This window comes from Leptidea sinapis, chromosome 11 (assembly GCF_905404315.1).
Source record: "Leptidea sinapis chromosome 11, ilLepSina1.1, whole genome shotgun sequence".
Lineage (NCBI taxonomy): Eukaryota > Metazoa > Arthropoda > Insecta > Lepidoptera > Pieridae > Leptidea > Leptidea sinapis.
This window is the reverse complement of record NC_066275.1, coordinates 2592639-2603863: the sequence shown is the minus strand read 5'-3', so window position 1 is coordinate 2603863 and position 11225 is coordinate 2592639. Positions and strand designations below refer to the sequence as shown.

General features: G+C 33.0%; 1 protein-coding gene across 1 annotated transcript in view; it reads left to right on the top strand.

Moving 5' to 3' along the window:
* The first annotated feature begins 805 nt into the window (after positions 1-805).
* LOC126966711 (connectin-like) overlaps positions 806-11225 on the top strand; it is a 106796-nt gene continuing 96376 nt past the window's right edge. The window contains exon 1 of the mRNA XM_050810920.1: positions 806-896. The gene's annotated coding sequence lies outside the window, so the exon portion shown is untranslated. The remainder of the gene's footprint in view (positions 897-11225) is intronic.

Genomic DNA, 11225 nt, shown 5'->3' with positions numbered 1-11225 from the left:
CATTCAAGAGTTTTTCTTAAAAAAAAACTAAGCTGCTCAGTTCCTTGCTGCACCTCTTCTCAGCAGACCACTTGTCTGTATGTCGACGTGATTGTAGTCTAAAAAACATGTTACGTGCACGGACAAGATAAAAAATAAGGACTCCGTGTCACCTTACATAACAATGTAGCACCAAAACAAGCAGATTAACGTGTAAATACATAGTCCCACGCACACACTTACGCTACTACAGGCCGATAGGCGGCCATTATGAAAATTGTCATCGTCTGTGACAGATCAGTTTGCGTCTCAATAAAATATTATAAAAATGCCGTCGTGCGTTGTGAAAAAGTGTAAAAACGATACTATATAAGTATTTGTGACCATATATGATTATTTAAGGGAGAAAAAATTGTGTTACTAGTATCCCCCGTAACCGCACACACACCTAGCTTAACGGTGCTTCACTTGCTAATATCACTGCGCGGAGTCCTTCTTTTTTCACTCGTCCGTGGTTACGTGTAAAATTATTTCCTTGAGATCCACTTACTAGCTATAAAGTTATCCGAATTTGAACTGTGCATCAACATTACCACTAATATAGTTGTGAAACACAATTTTCATATTCTGTGAAGCTTTTTAAGTCTAAGGCGTCATCTGTTTTTGCTTTAGTTGTTCTCACGTAGAAACCAAACTTCTGTACACTAATGTAAAAGTTTGAGCACATCTGACACGGGCTCTGTGGTGTGAACGCTCTACTGAATTTCAGATGCCCAACCCTAGAGTTGCCTAAGGTTAGACCGTAGAGCGTACTCCGTAGTCGCGCCCTAGCCATCGTAGGGGATGGTTGTGTCGTGTGTGATAATAAGTTCGATACGTTTTCGTGTTGTGTTGAGTTTGGATTTACGTATGTAAAGGTAAGACACTAAAAATATTTTAACAATTACTTTTGTTTTTTTTTATTTATTACCAAAACTTTTATGGAAGCCCAGAACATAATTAAAAATTATAAGTTAGTAATGCAGATCTCTGAATATTATCGTAAGTTTCAACCCCTCCCAATTATCAGTAATTTTCAAGATTTTTAAATATTTTTTTCATTTCGGATTTTGCAGTATATCGATTTTGAATTAGAGTTATTGATTCTCTTCGTGCCTTTTACTTATTTAATTTCATGTTTTTCTTGTTTAAACATAATTCATGCATTAATTTATGGATCTTTTATACGTTGGATATTCGTTATTTATTTATTTATTCAATAAATAAAATTATCTTAATATAATATATACAATAATAAAGACATACTCGCAAAACCTCTAAGGTTTATGTGAGAGCAGTAAGTTCGCATTACAATAATTATATTAATTTTATTTTTTATTTTTTTAAAACATATTGCTTTTATGTACATCGTATTGTAAATATTTACCCATAGCAAATCAATATTACATAGTGTAATGTCATTGTTGCTTTAACTGCTTTTTCAGAATATGTTTTGCTCTTTTCAATAAACGAATAAATAAATTCAATATAAAGTTTTGTGAGATTACAGTAAATTTTTGTTGTGAATTCGGACTTAAACAGTTTGACTGGACGGCGACTGAACATTCACGTAATGAAATGTAATTACTTTTAACGGATTCAATCACGGTTTAAATTTTTAATCAGTTACACTTAAATCAGTTAACATTACATAATTCTTACATTATAGTTAATTGATGTTTGAGAATTTATGATAAAAATTGAAAGTTGTGCCAGTGTCTCATAAGAATTAAAACAATTTAATCCGAATATTATGGAAATTAAATCGTACCACATAATAAATTTTATTTATTTTATATCTATATTTATTTTCTCATAAATATGTTTTAAAGAGCATAAGCTAGTAAATAGGATTTGTGTTCTTTGTTTTTTGTTAGTATTGATTTAAGAAACCACGTAATTTTAAATTTTTTTCTCGGAAACGAAATGCAGCTTTTTTCATGAGAAAAAAAGCCGAGAAGAGCAATACGTTTAGCTGATAGTACACCGTGCCCAATCATAGCACAGTACAGCTCAGGAATCTTGAAAAACCGAAAATTCTGATCAATTTGAGACATAAGATGGAAATTCGTGTCTTTATCCCAATAATTTTACGAGATTTTTTTCTGCTGTGAAGCAGTAATGTGTCAGCATTATTGTGTTCTGTGTGAAGGGCGCCGTACCTAGTGAAATTACTGGGGAAATGAGACATCTTATGTCCCAAGGTAACAAACAAACAATTGTAGTTTCCAGTTATGGTTACCACAACGGCGGCTTTTTCTGCCGTGAAGCAGTAATGTGTAAGTTTTACTGTGTTTCAGCACAGTAGACATATATCTACTGTGGTTTCGGTCTGAAGTGCACCGTAGCTAGTGAAATTACTGGGCAAATTAGACTTAATATCATATGTCTCAAGGCGACGAGCGCAATTGAAGTGCCGCTCAGAATTTTTGGTTTTTAAAGAATCCTGAGCACTACATTGTAATAGGCTGGGCGTATCAATTACCATCAGCTGAACGCCCTGCTCGTCTCGTCTCCTATTTTCATAAAACAATATAAGGCAATACCTACCTCATATAACCTGTACCTCGGCGCTGGTTTCTGATTGCTCAGAATAGTCATAGTTACTTACAACAACTTAAGAAACGAATCTACTTCCGGGACATCATTAAGAGATTTCCGCCGCCAAGGCTCTCTTGTACACAAAAGGAATCACGCCATTCCAAGAAAATGGACGTCATTTATAATATTACACATCCACTCGAAAATATTTCCGAAAGTACACGCGTACAAACCTTTTTATATCACATACGCGCCACAGTCAATGCAAGCAAATATTCACACTTCTATTGACTGTTGCTTCTCAATACATTTTGATAATGTTCTGTATGTTCATAAGCACACTGAGGAGTTTTCTAGAAACTGTGACTTTCATAATGTTAACACGAGGAACAAACATAAACTTGTTATGCCTACTACTCGGTTGGGTCGAGTTAGTAAGTCTTTTGTTGGGCGATGTATATGCTTCTACAATATGATCCCAGAAAATGTACAAAACAAATGTGTTACGGAAATTTAAAAGAATTGTTAAAAAACGTTTGTGTGGGAAAGGTTATTATAGCATAAACGATTTCCTAAATGACACCACGGACTGGGAATAAAGCGAACACCCTCAGGCTCTTTAATTATAAATGTTTATTGTACGATATCACATTGTAATCCATATTTTATAAAAAAAAGCCCGTTGAGTTTCTTGCGCCCATTCTTCTCGGGTCTGAGGCAGTCTCTTTTGAATGGGTGGTAGTTTTTGACGTTCAATAAGTGATTTTAAATCCTATTTTGAATAAAAATATTTGAATTTGAATTAAATATCACATTTGCGCGGGAAAGAAGTGCTGAATGTCAATCAACAAGCAAAAGAACCAATGTGGTTGGTTTCTTAGCACAGGATGCCGGCTACATATGTACCATAGAGGAGATTTTGCCGTCAAAGAGCAGTGCACAAGCACTATTTCTGCTTTAGTTTGAAGTGTAACGAAGCTCTTTTTATTTACGATTTATTTTTATTTATGACAATAAGGGACGAGACGAGCAGGATGTTCAGCTGATGGCAATTGATATGCCCTGCCCATTACAATGCAGTGCCGCTCAAGATTCTTGAAAAGCTCAAAAATTCTGAGCGGTACTAAAATTACGCTCGTCACGTTGAGACATAAGATGTTAAGTCTCATTTGTTCAGTAAGTTTACTAGCTACGGCGCCCTTCAGACCGAAACACAGTAATGTTTACACATTACTGCTTCATGGCAGAAATAGGCGCCGTTGTGGTACCCATAATCTAGCCGGCATCCTGTGCATAGTAGCCTACCATTGGTACTAAAACTCAGCATAGTTTATAGTCCAAGAGGAGAGAGTTCAGATTAGAGAAGAGCCAAATCGTAGACTCCCAGCCAAGCTTACGGAGTTCATAGCTTGTGACCAGATACAGTCTTGCTGGAAACTCCATGATACATTTTTATAAAGGGTATTGCTTTGATGTTTCACAACACGATTTAATGTCTCGTGATCCACTTTGAACGGTATCAGCTGGATAATTAACAGCACGCGGTTGCCTCTATCTATAAAGATCTTTGACAATGTGTTGGTATATCTATCTATAGAATGATAGAGGAACATATGACTGATAACCAGCTTTTGAAATGCCTTGAAAATGACCGAAGGCAAGGCAATCATAGCCATTCTGTTCTCTTTAACACCCCATAGTTATGAAGAAAAACCCGAAGAAAAAAAGTTGAATGGCGGGAAATTATCAAAATGTATAACAAGTTCAACGCGTTCCAAATATTAATTTAAAAAAATATGAATTAGAAGTGTTAAAGTTGTAACAATATTTATGGCCAGACTATGTATGTAGTTGGCAATACCATGACCCTGGAAATTACTTTTAAAATCCCCATAACGGCTAGATTTATTTTCATTTTGAATTATCAGTGATACATATTGACAGCCTATACTATAAGAAATAATCCGCAGAAAGCCAAGTAGAAAAGCAAGAAAAAAAATTAAAACTCTTCAAACGGCAATGTCGTATGCTCCTGCTCTATGAATTTTAACTGACTCTGGTATTTAAACATATACTGTGTTATAACAAAAAAATTAAACGTGTGTTGAACCCTTGTTTTAAAAAAGTTCTATTACAAATCTGTGTCTATCTGTTGTTCAGCGTTAAACAATCTTTAGACATTGCTTATATTTAAACACGAGACGAAGCATGTCCAACGGATACATCATATTATTCTTAAGGAAAATTTGGATTATGTCATAACAGAGATATGATATCTGTTGAAAATTGCGTTCCATTGGCTTAGTTGTTCCTGTACACTTCAGTTTATGTTGTGTTTGACTAATTAGTTAAACACAAGCTAAACACTGTTTTGTAATATCTACGTCGATATTGTGAAGTCTCTGATGTTGTTAAGTTTGGTCACTGTATAATCACACACGTGTCTGAGCCATGCTTAAAATATTTTTTTGTAATAACACCCTATGTTTTGTTAATAGTAATTATTTATGCAACTATTTTATAATAAGGGGTATTAAAACACGAATGTGGGTTGATAATAGTATCACATGAGTGTTTTTATACCTAATTTTCAACAGTTGCATACAAGACTTAGCTACACCCCTAATATGAATCCTCAAACAGACTTTGGGTGAAACAACCAATGACAACCTAATAACCATTACATCATCCAAACGAGTGGTGTAATGAAATTGAGTACAACATTACAACACTCGTTTGGATGATGTAATGGTTACTATGACTGGCTTTTATAATGTTTTCAGTAAGCTAACTTTTTCAGAATCTTTAATTGAGGATTTACAGCATGGGTGTAGATAAAATGTATTCACTCATCTTGTTAAATAACAACGTTCTTTTATTTACCGAAAACTACTTGGTACGTACCAGAAGTAACTTTATAATCACGCATTACATATTCCATGTGAGCATGTTATCAAAACTCACAAAAGCACCGTTTAACATTAATGAGCACATGCAGTGCGGTGTCGAAGCACGTACAGTCACAAGGTGCTGTTTGTCGGATGTGATTTTAGCCTAGATTTGGGAAACTCTACAATGTATAGCGCGCTGGTTTAAGTCACTCATTTGCTTAAGTCTCGCAAAATTTGCAACTCGTTGTATTTGCCAGTAAATACAAATAACTGTTTCTCTTTGTATAGCCGTATTACATTATTATAAATTTAATGTCGATCATTAATACATAGTACAAAACAAAGTCCTCCGCTGCGTATGTCTGTTTGACTGTTCGCGATAAACTCAAAAACTACTGCACCGACTTTTCTGCTGTTTTCACCAATGGATAGTTCTCGAGAAAGGTTTTAGTGTATTATTTGTTAAGTTTTGTATACATTAACGATATTTATTGGAGGGTTCGGAAAAAAGTAAACTGTCTGGGAGCTTTGAATAAAAACCCTTTGAGATATAACAAAATAATGTATAGTGGAATTGTGTATCTTATATAGGACTATAGAAAAGTCCATTGCATAATATGTCTATCTGTTAAGGATAACATACGATTTCCATTTTAATACTTTAAAATATTGGCACTTATAAAGCGGTAATGTAAAAGCTATTTTTTGAAAGAATTAAGATCATATTATAACGTGACCACTATAGTAAAAGTATTACAAGGAATTCAATTGCATTATTTTATACGCTTTATATTAGCTTCACCAGTATGTTTGTATGTTTGTAACCGACTTCTTTGGGCGCGATTTTGATCCACTTTAAACGGCTAGAATTCGTTCAAACTTCGTAGACACTAATTTGACTAAAAAATGAAAAAAAAAAATTTTATATTAACGCTTTTAGCAAAATAGTCACAACTTCTCATACAACTCTCAAAGAGCGGCGATATCACAATAACCAAGCTTGTTTATCTAGCAACCCATAATATAAACCGCATAATGATACCTCGAGTATTATAAACACAAGTGGGTATGACGTTTCAAGTGTCCGGCGCTGCGTTTGGCGCCAAAATAGCTCAGCAAGTGGCTTCACCCGAAACGTATTGGAATATCAGAGGATATAGTCAATTTGGAAAAAAAAGAAGCATAGAATTATTAATTACTTTCGCAGCCTTCGTTCTCATTGGAGTTGTTTTAATACTTTTAATTAAAGCTAAACATGTATTTACATGTGGGGTTAGATTGAAATATTACTGCTAACTAAGAGGTTCCTGTAGTGTTGCTGTTGAGACAAGTTGATAGCAATTTGTATAATCATTTAACGAAATGAAATAAACCTGTAAGCCTCGATGAGACCGAGATATTATTCGTTCCATTATGTCTATCAATTACAACACTAGATAAAGTCGCTTGTACATGTGAAAAATCCAGAGTATTAACACAAGTCACGTACTACACCAGTAATCTTACCCGTAACCAAGTCATTAGGTCTAAAACAGACGATTCATTAAGAGTTGCAAACACCCTTTGAATGAAAATATATGCCTAGCAAGGGAAATGACCTTCTTATTCAAGGTTAGCCTCTAACTTCCTAAAATCTACCTTTACATCTTTGATGCATAATTTTAATACTTTTTACATAACAACAACAGAATAACTTACCCTTTCACTAAAAGTACTTAAATATAACAAATGTAGAAATACATTTAATCCTACGATATATTTATAAGATCCTTTGATCCATTAGTACCCTCATAATTCATTTAGTAGAGTAACAATTTCCTAATGGGAGCGGAAGAAAAAACCAAACAATAGCGGTCTTTTCTGACACCTACAATACTAGCAACTTGTAAAGAAATTAATCAATTTGCTTTCTCAAAGAATTCGTATTCGATCCAACAAATTAGGAGGTTGTTCGCTGCGGGCGAAAAGTTAGTGAGTGGTTTTCCCTTGGTTTTTCTTTTTCGTTGTTTGAATGGTCTTTGTTTGACGTTTGTGTAAAGTTTGTCCCAATGAGACTCGCTTATGACTTATTTATTTCATAGTCTACGTTTTAAATGGGAATTCTTTCTAAATTTTTGATGCTTAAGTTTTTATTTGTTGGTCAAAAAATTTGGCTGTCACATTATGTTTTAATTTGAAATAAATAAAAGTAGTAAGAAATAAGTGGTTAGTGACCCTACCAACTAAGCTAGAGGTCCCGGGTTCGAATTCCGGTAGGTGCAATCATTTATATGATTAATATGAATGTTTGTTTCCGAGTCATGGATGTTTATTTGTATGTATGTATGTTTAAGTAAGTATATTATATTCAATATATCATTGTCTTGAACCCGTAGTACACGGCTATGACAAGTTTGGGGCAAAATAATTTATATAAGAGTGTGTCAATATTTTTATTAGAAGTATCAAATAGTTAAATAAAAATAGATTTTTATTTCAATAATAAGACAATAATTCGCATTATTCTATTGCCATCAAGCGTGCATGAGGGCATGGGGCAACGTAGTACCATTTTCCATGACGCGAAACCGGATGATTTTACTGCCAATGTAAATCTTTTGGATTTTACCAATGAGAGACTTTTTGAATAGTGCTTTATAATATTATTTTATTATAAATGTAATGCATAAAAAGGAAGCAAAACGCTGCTCACCCATTTTAGAAAGAGCTGTAAAAAATATATGAATAAATAATTTGATTTAAATAAATTTTTAATAACGATATTCACTTAAAAGCTTAGAATAATATATTTAAATGGAATGCCTTACTCTCAGTAATAATTACTCCAACAGCCTTGAGTCTGATAAATATTATTTCGCACAAAACTAACACTTAATGTTACTTATAAATAGTTAAAGAGTAACAATTAGCTTACCTCTTAAGATTTGCTTTAAATAAATTCGAACTAATAATATACATAATTAAGTTCTTTTCACATACTTGATAAAAGAGTGAAAAAGCTTTTTTGTATGCTAATACGAGACTAGACGAGCAGGACGTTCAACTGATGGTAATTGATTCTCTCAGGTTTCTTCAAAATCCAAAAAACTCTGAGCGGCACTACAATTGTGCTCGTCACCTTGAGCCATAAGATGTTAAGTCTCATTTGCCCAGTAATTTCACTAGCTTTCTTCTTTCGGTCAAGTTTTAATTTAAATTTAAAAAAGCGTAATTCCACTTTGATATTAAATGAATATTTAATATTGATTTTTTTTTTTGGTTATTCAAATCCTATAAAATACTCTAAGTTTGTATTAGCTAAGTATTTATTGTATCATTAAATATAAATAATTATCAAAATAATATTAAACGATTTATAAAAACTATATCTGAATATCTTAGTATAAATAGTAAATTCCTGTAAGTTTGCAGAAAACTTAATATAAATAGCACATTTTGAACCGACTTCAAGCAGACTGTACCACAAAAATAAATCAATTTTGCCTATGTGAGTTAAATAATATATTTAAAGTATTCAGAAATAATGATCAGAAAATTCATTCAAGGAAATCCTCTCAAGGGTATTTATAATACCATAGATATAAGAAAAGAAAAGCGTAAGTTGATGAGATTGTAAGAGCATTTTTCTGTAGTGTAATCGGATAAGGGGAGTACCCCAATGTCAAATGCAGTTTTGGTGATTATTGTGAAATAGGACTCCATCATTCGCACCTCATTCTTTTGACCCTCTGTAGCATGGGGTCGTTAATGCCATCAGAATTAATAATATTCTTCATAGGGATAATAGAGATTTTGGAATCATCGTTGGAAGCGTGATTTTAATAAATATTTTCTATGTCTGTTTGCGACGGCGAGCAACTCATTATAATATCTATAAAATGGTTTATAAAATCTGTGAAGGCCAAAAGGCTTATATAACAGCTAAAGTACTTTGTTGGGAAGTTTTCAATCGAATTTGCAAGGGATTTTTTTCGTCGCAGAACTTTTAATATATCAAGAAAATAAAATAAGGTTTGCATCACAAAATCTTATTTTTCCATTATAAACGTACAAAGATGACAAATTAATTTATTTTACACCATCAAAATATAAATAAAATACATAATAAGATTCATTTACAAGTTTTTGAACTATTTGAAATACATTTAATTAAATTACATAAATAAAAAATTAAAGTTATTAAAAAAGAATTAATAAAATCGTATCACAATTATATACAATTAAATTGAAAAAGTTAAATTTAAATTACATTAACACTTAACTTTTTCTAAAAAGACATTTAGAGAATTTTATGATATATTTATAAATGTAAATTATTTCTATTAATTAGTAGCAGTCGCCTCTTTGGCGTAGAACTTCCCCATTCTTTTCCAATAATCTCTGTCACCCGGTGCAATACTGGTATTTGAACGAAAACTATCCACCTTTTCTCGGTGTCCTCACCGTTTTTCTACTCTTTGAATCCATTCTGTTAAGATTCATTCATCATCATCATCATCAGCCGGGAGACGTCCACTGATGGACAAAGGCCTCCCCCAAAGATTTCCACAACGATCGGTCCTGCGCTGCCCTCATTCAACGTATTCTGGCGATCTTGACCAGATCAGACCAGACTGTTCCATCTTGTAGGGGGCCTACCAACACTGCGTCTTCCAGTACGTGGTCGCCATTCGAGGACTTTACTGCCCCAACAGCCATCTGTCTGTCGAACTATGTGCCGTTCCCCCTTCAGTTTCGCAATTATTTGGACTATGTTGATTCTAAGTTAACTAAGTTTTATCGTCTACATGTAATACATTTTTAATACATCACCAGTCCAATCTCATTTTAGAATATCCACACTTTTTGCGCTTTGTTTATTTCCTAACAAACTCCTTGGTTAGGTCATTTTCTTCATACTTCCTGGATAAACTAATTTAATATAAAATTTATTAATTTCCTCGATTTAAGTTTATTTTCAAAATTTTAACAAAGTAGGACAATATTTTAGAATTTTCTTAGTTAGCTCAACGTTAGCTTTTTCATTTAAATAACTGACTTTAATATTAAAACTAAAATATGTTTCATCAAACAATATAATCTTGGTCGTGTAATTTTAACCAAGGTTAATCGTCGCCGGGTTGCGAATATTTCTTTATTAAACCCATAACTTGGCTTCATCTTAAAAATTAATACAGTTTCCTCTAAATATATTGGCCTCCTTAAATTAAATTTTTGTAATTATTTCAGCTCGGAAGCCCCAGTTGAACTTTAGCAATCTTAATATACCTACAAAATTTTACACGCATAACCATTGGGAGATATAATTTCTTTTGTAACCGTATTTCAAATATTTTGAACGTTATAGTATTTTAATTATTCTTGAAACTTGTATAACTTAATTGTTGAATTGTTGACGACAAGGATAGAGTAGCGTCACGGAAATTAGTAATTTTGAATCTCTAGCTAAACGAGCTCGGCTAGGATTTCTAAAACCGTGGGGACAAAACGAACTATGGGTAATCCCTAATATGTATACAGGGCTATAAGGAGGTACCCATCACGGCAAGATTCAAATTGGAAAAAAATTTAAAAATATATTAGAAAGAAACAAAAATCATTAATTCAATAAGTTCAAAATTACACTTATGAATGTCTGACTTTGCCACCGCCTACGAAAAGATCAGCCGAAGAAGTGGCACAAAAATCATTGCCTCTCTTTTTCATGTATATTTGCAGTTCCAGCATTTACATTATATTTTATATAATGTGTGTAAAGTAATGCACAAAAATTGC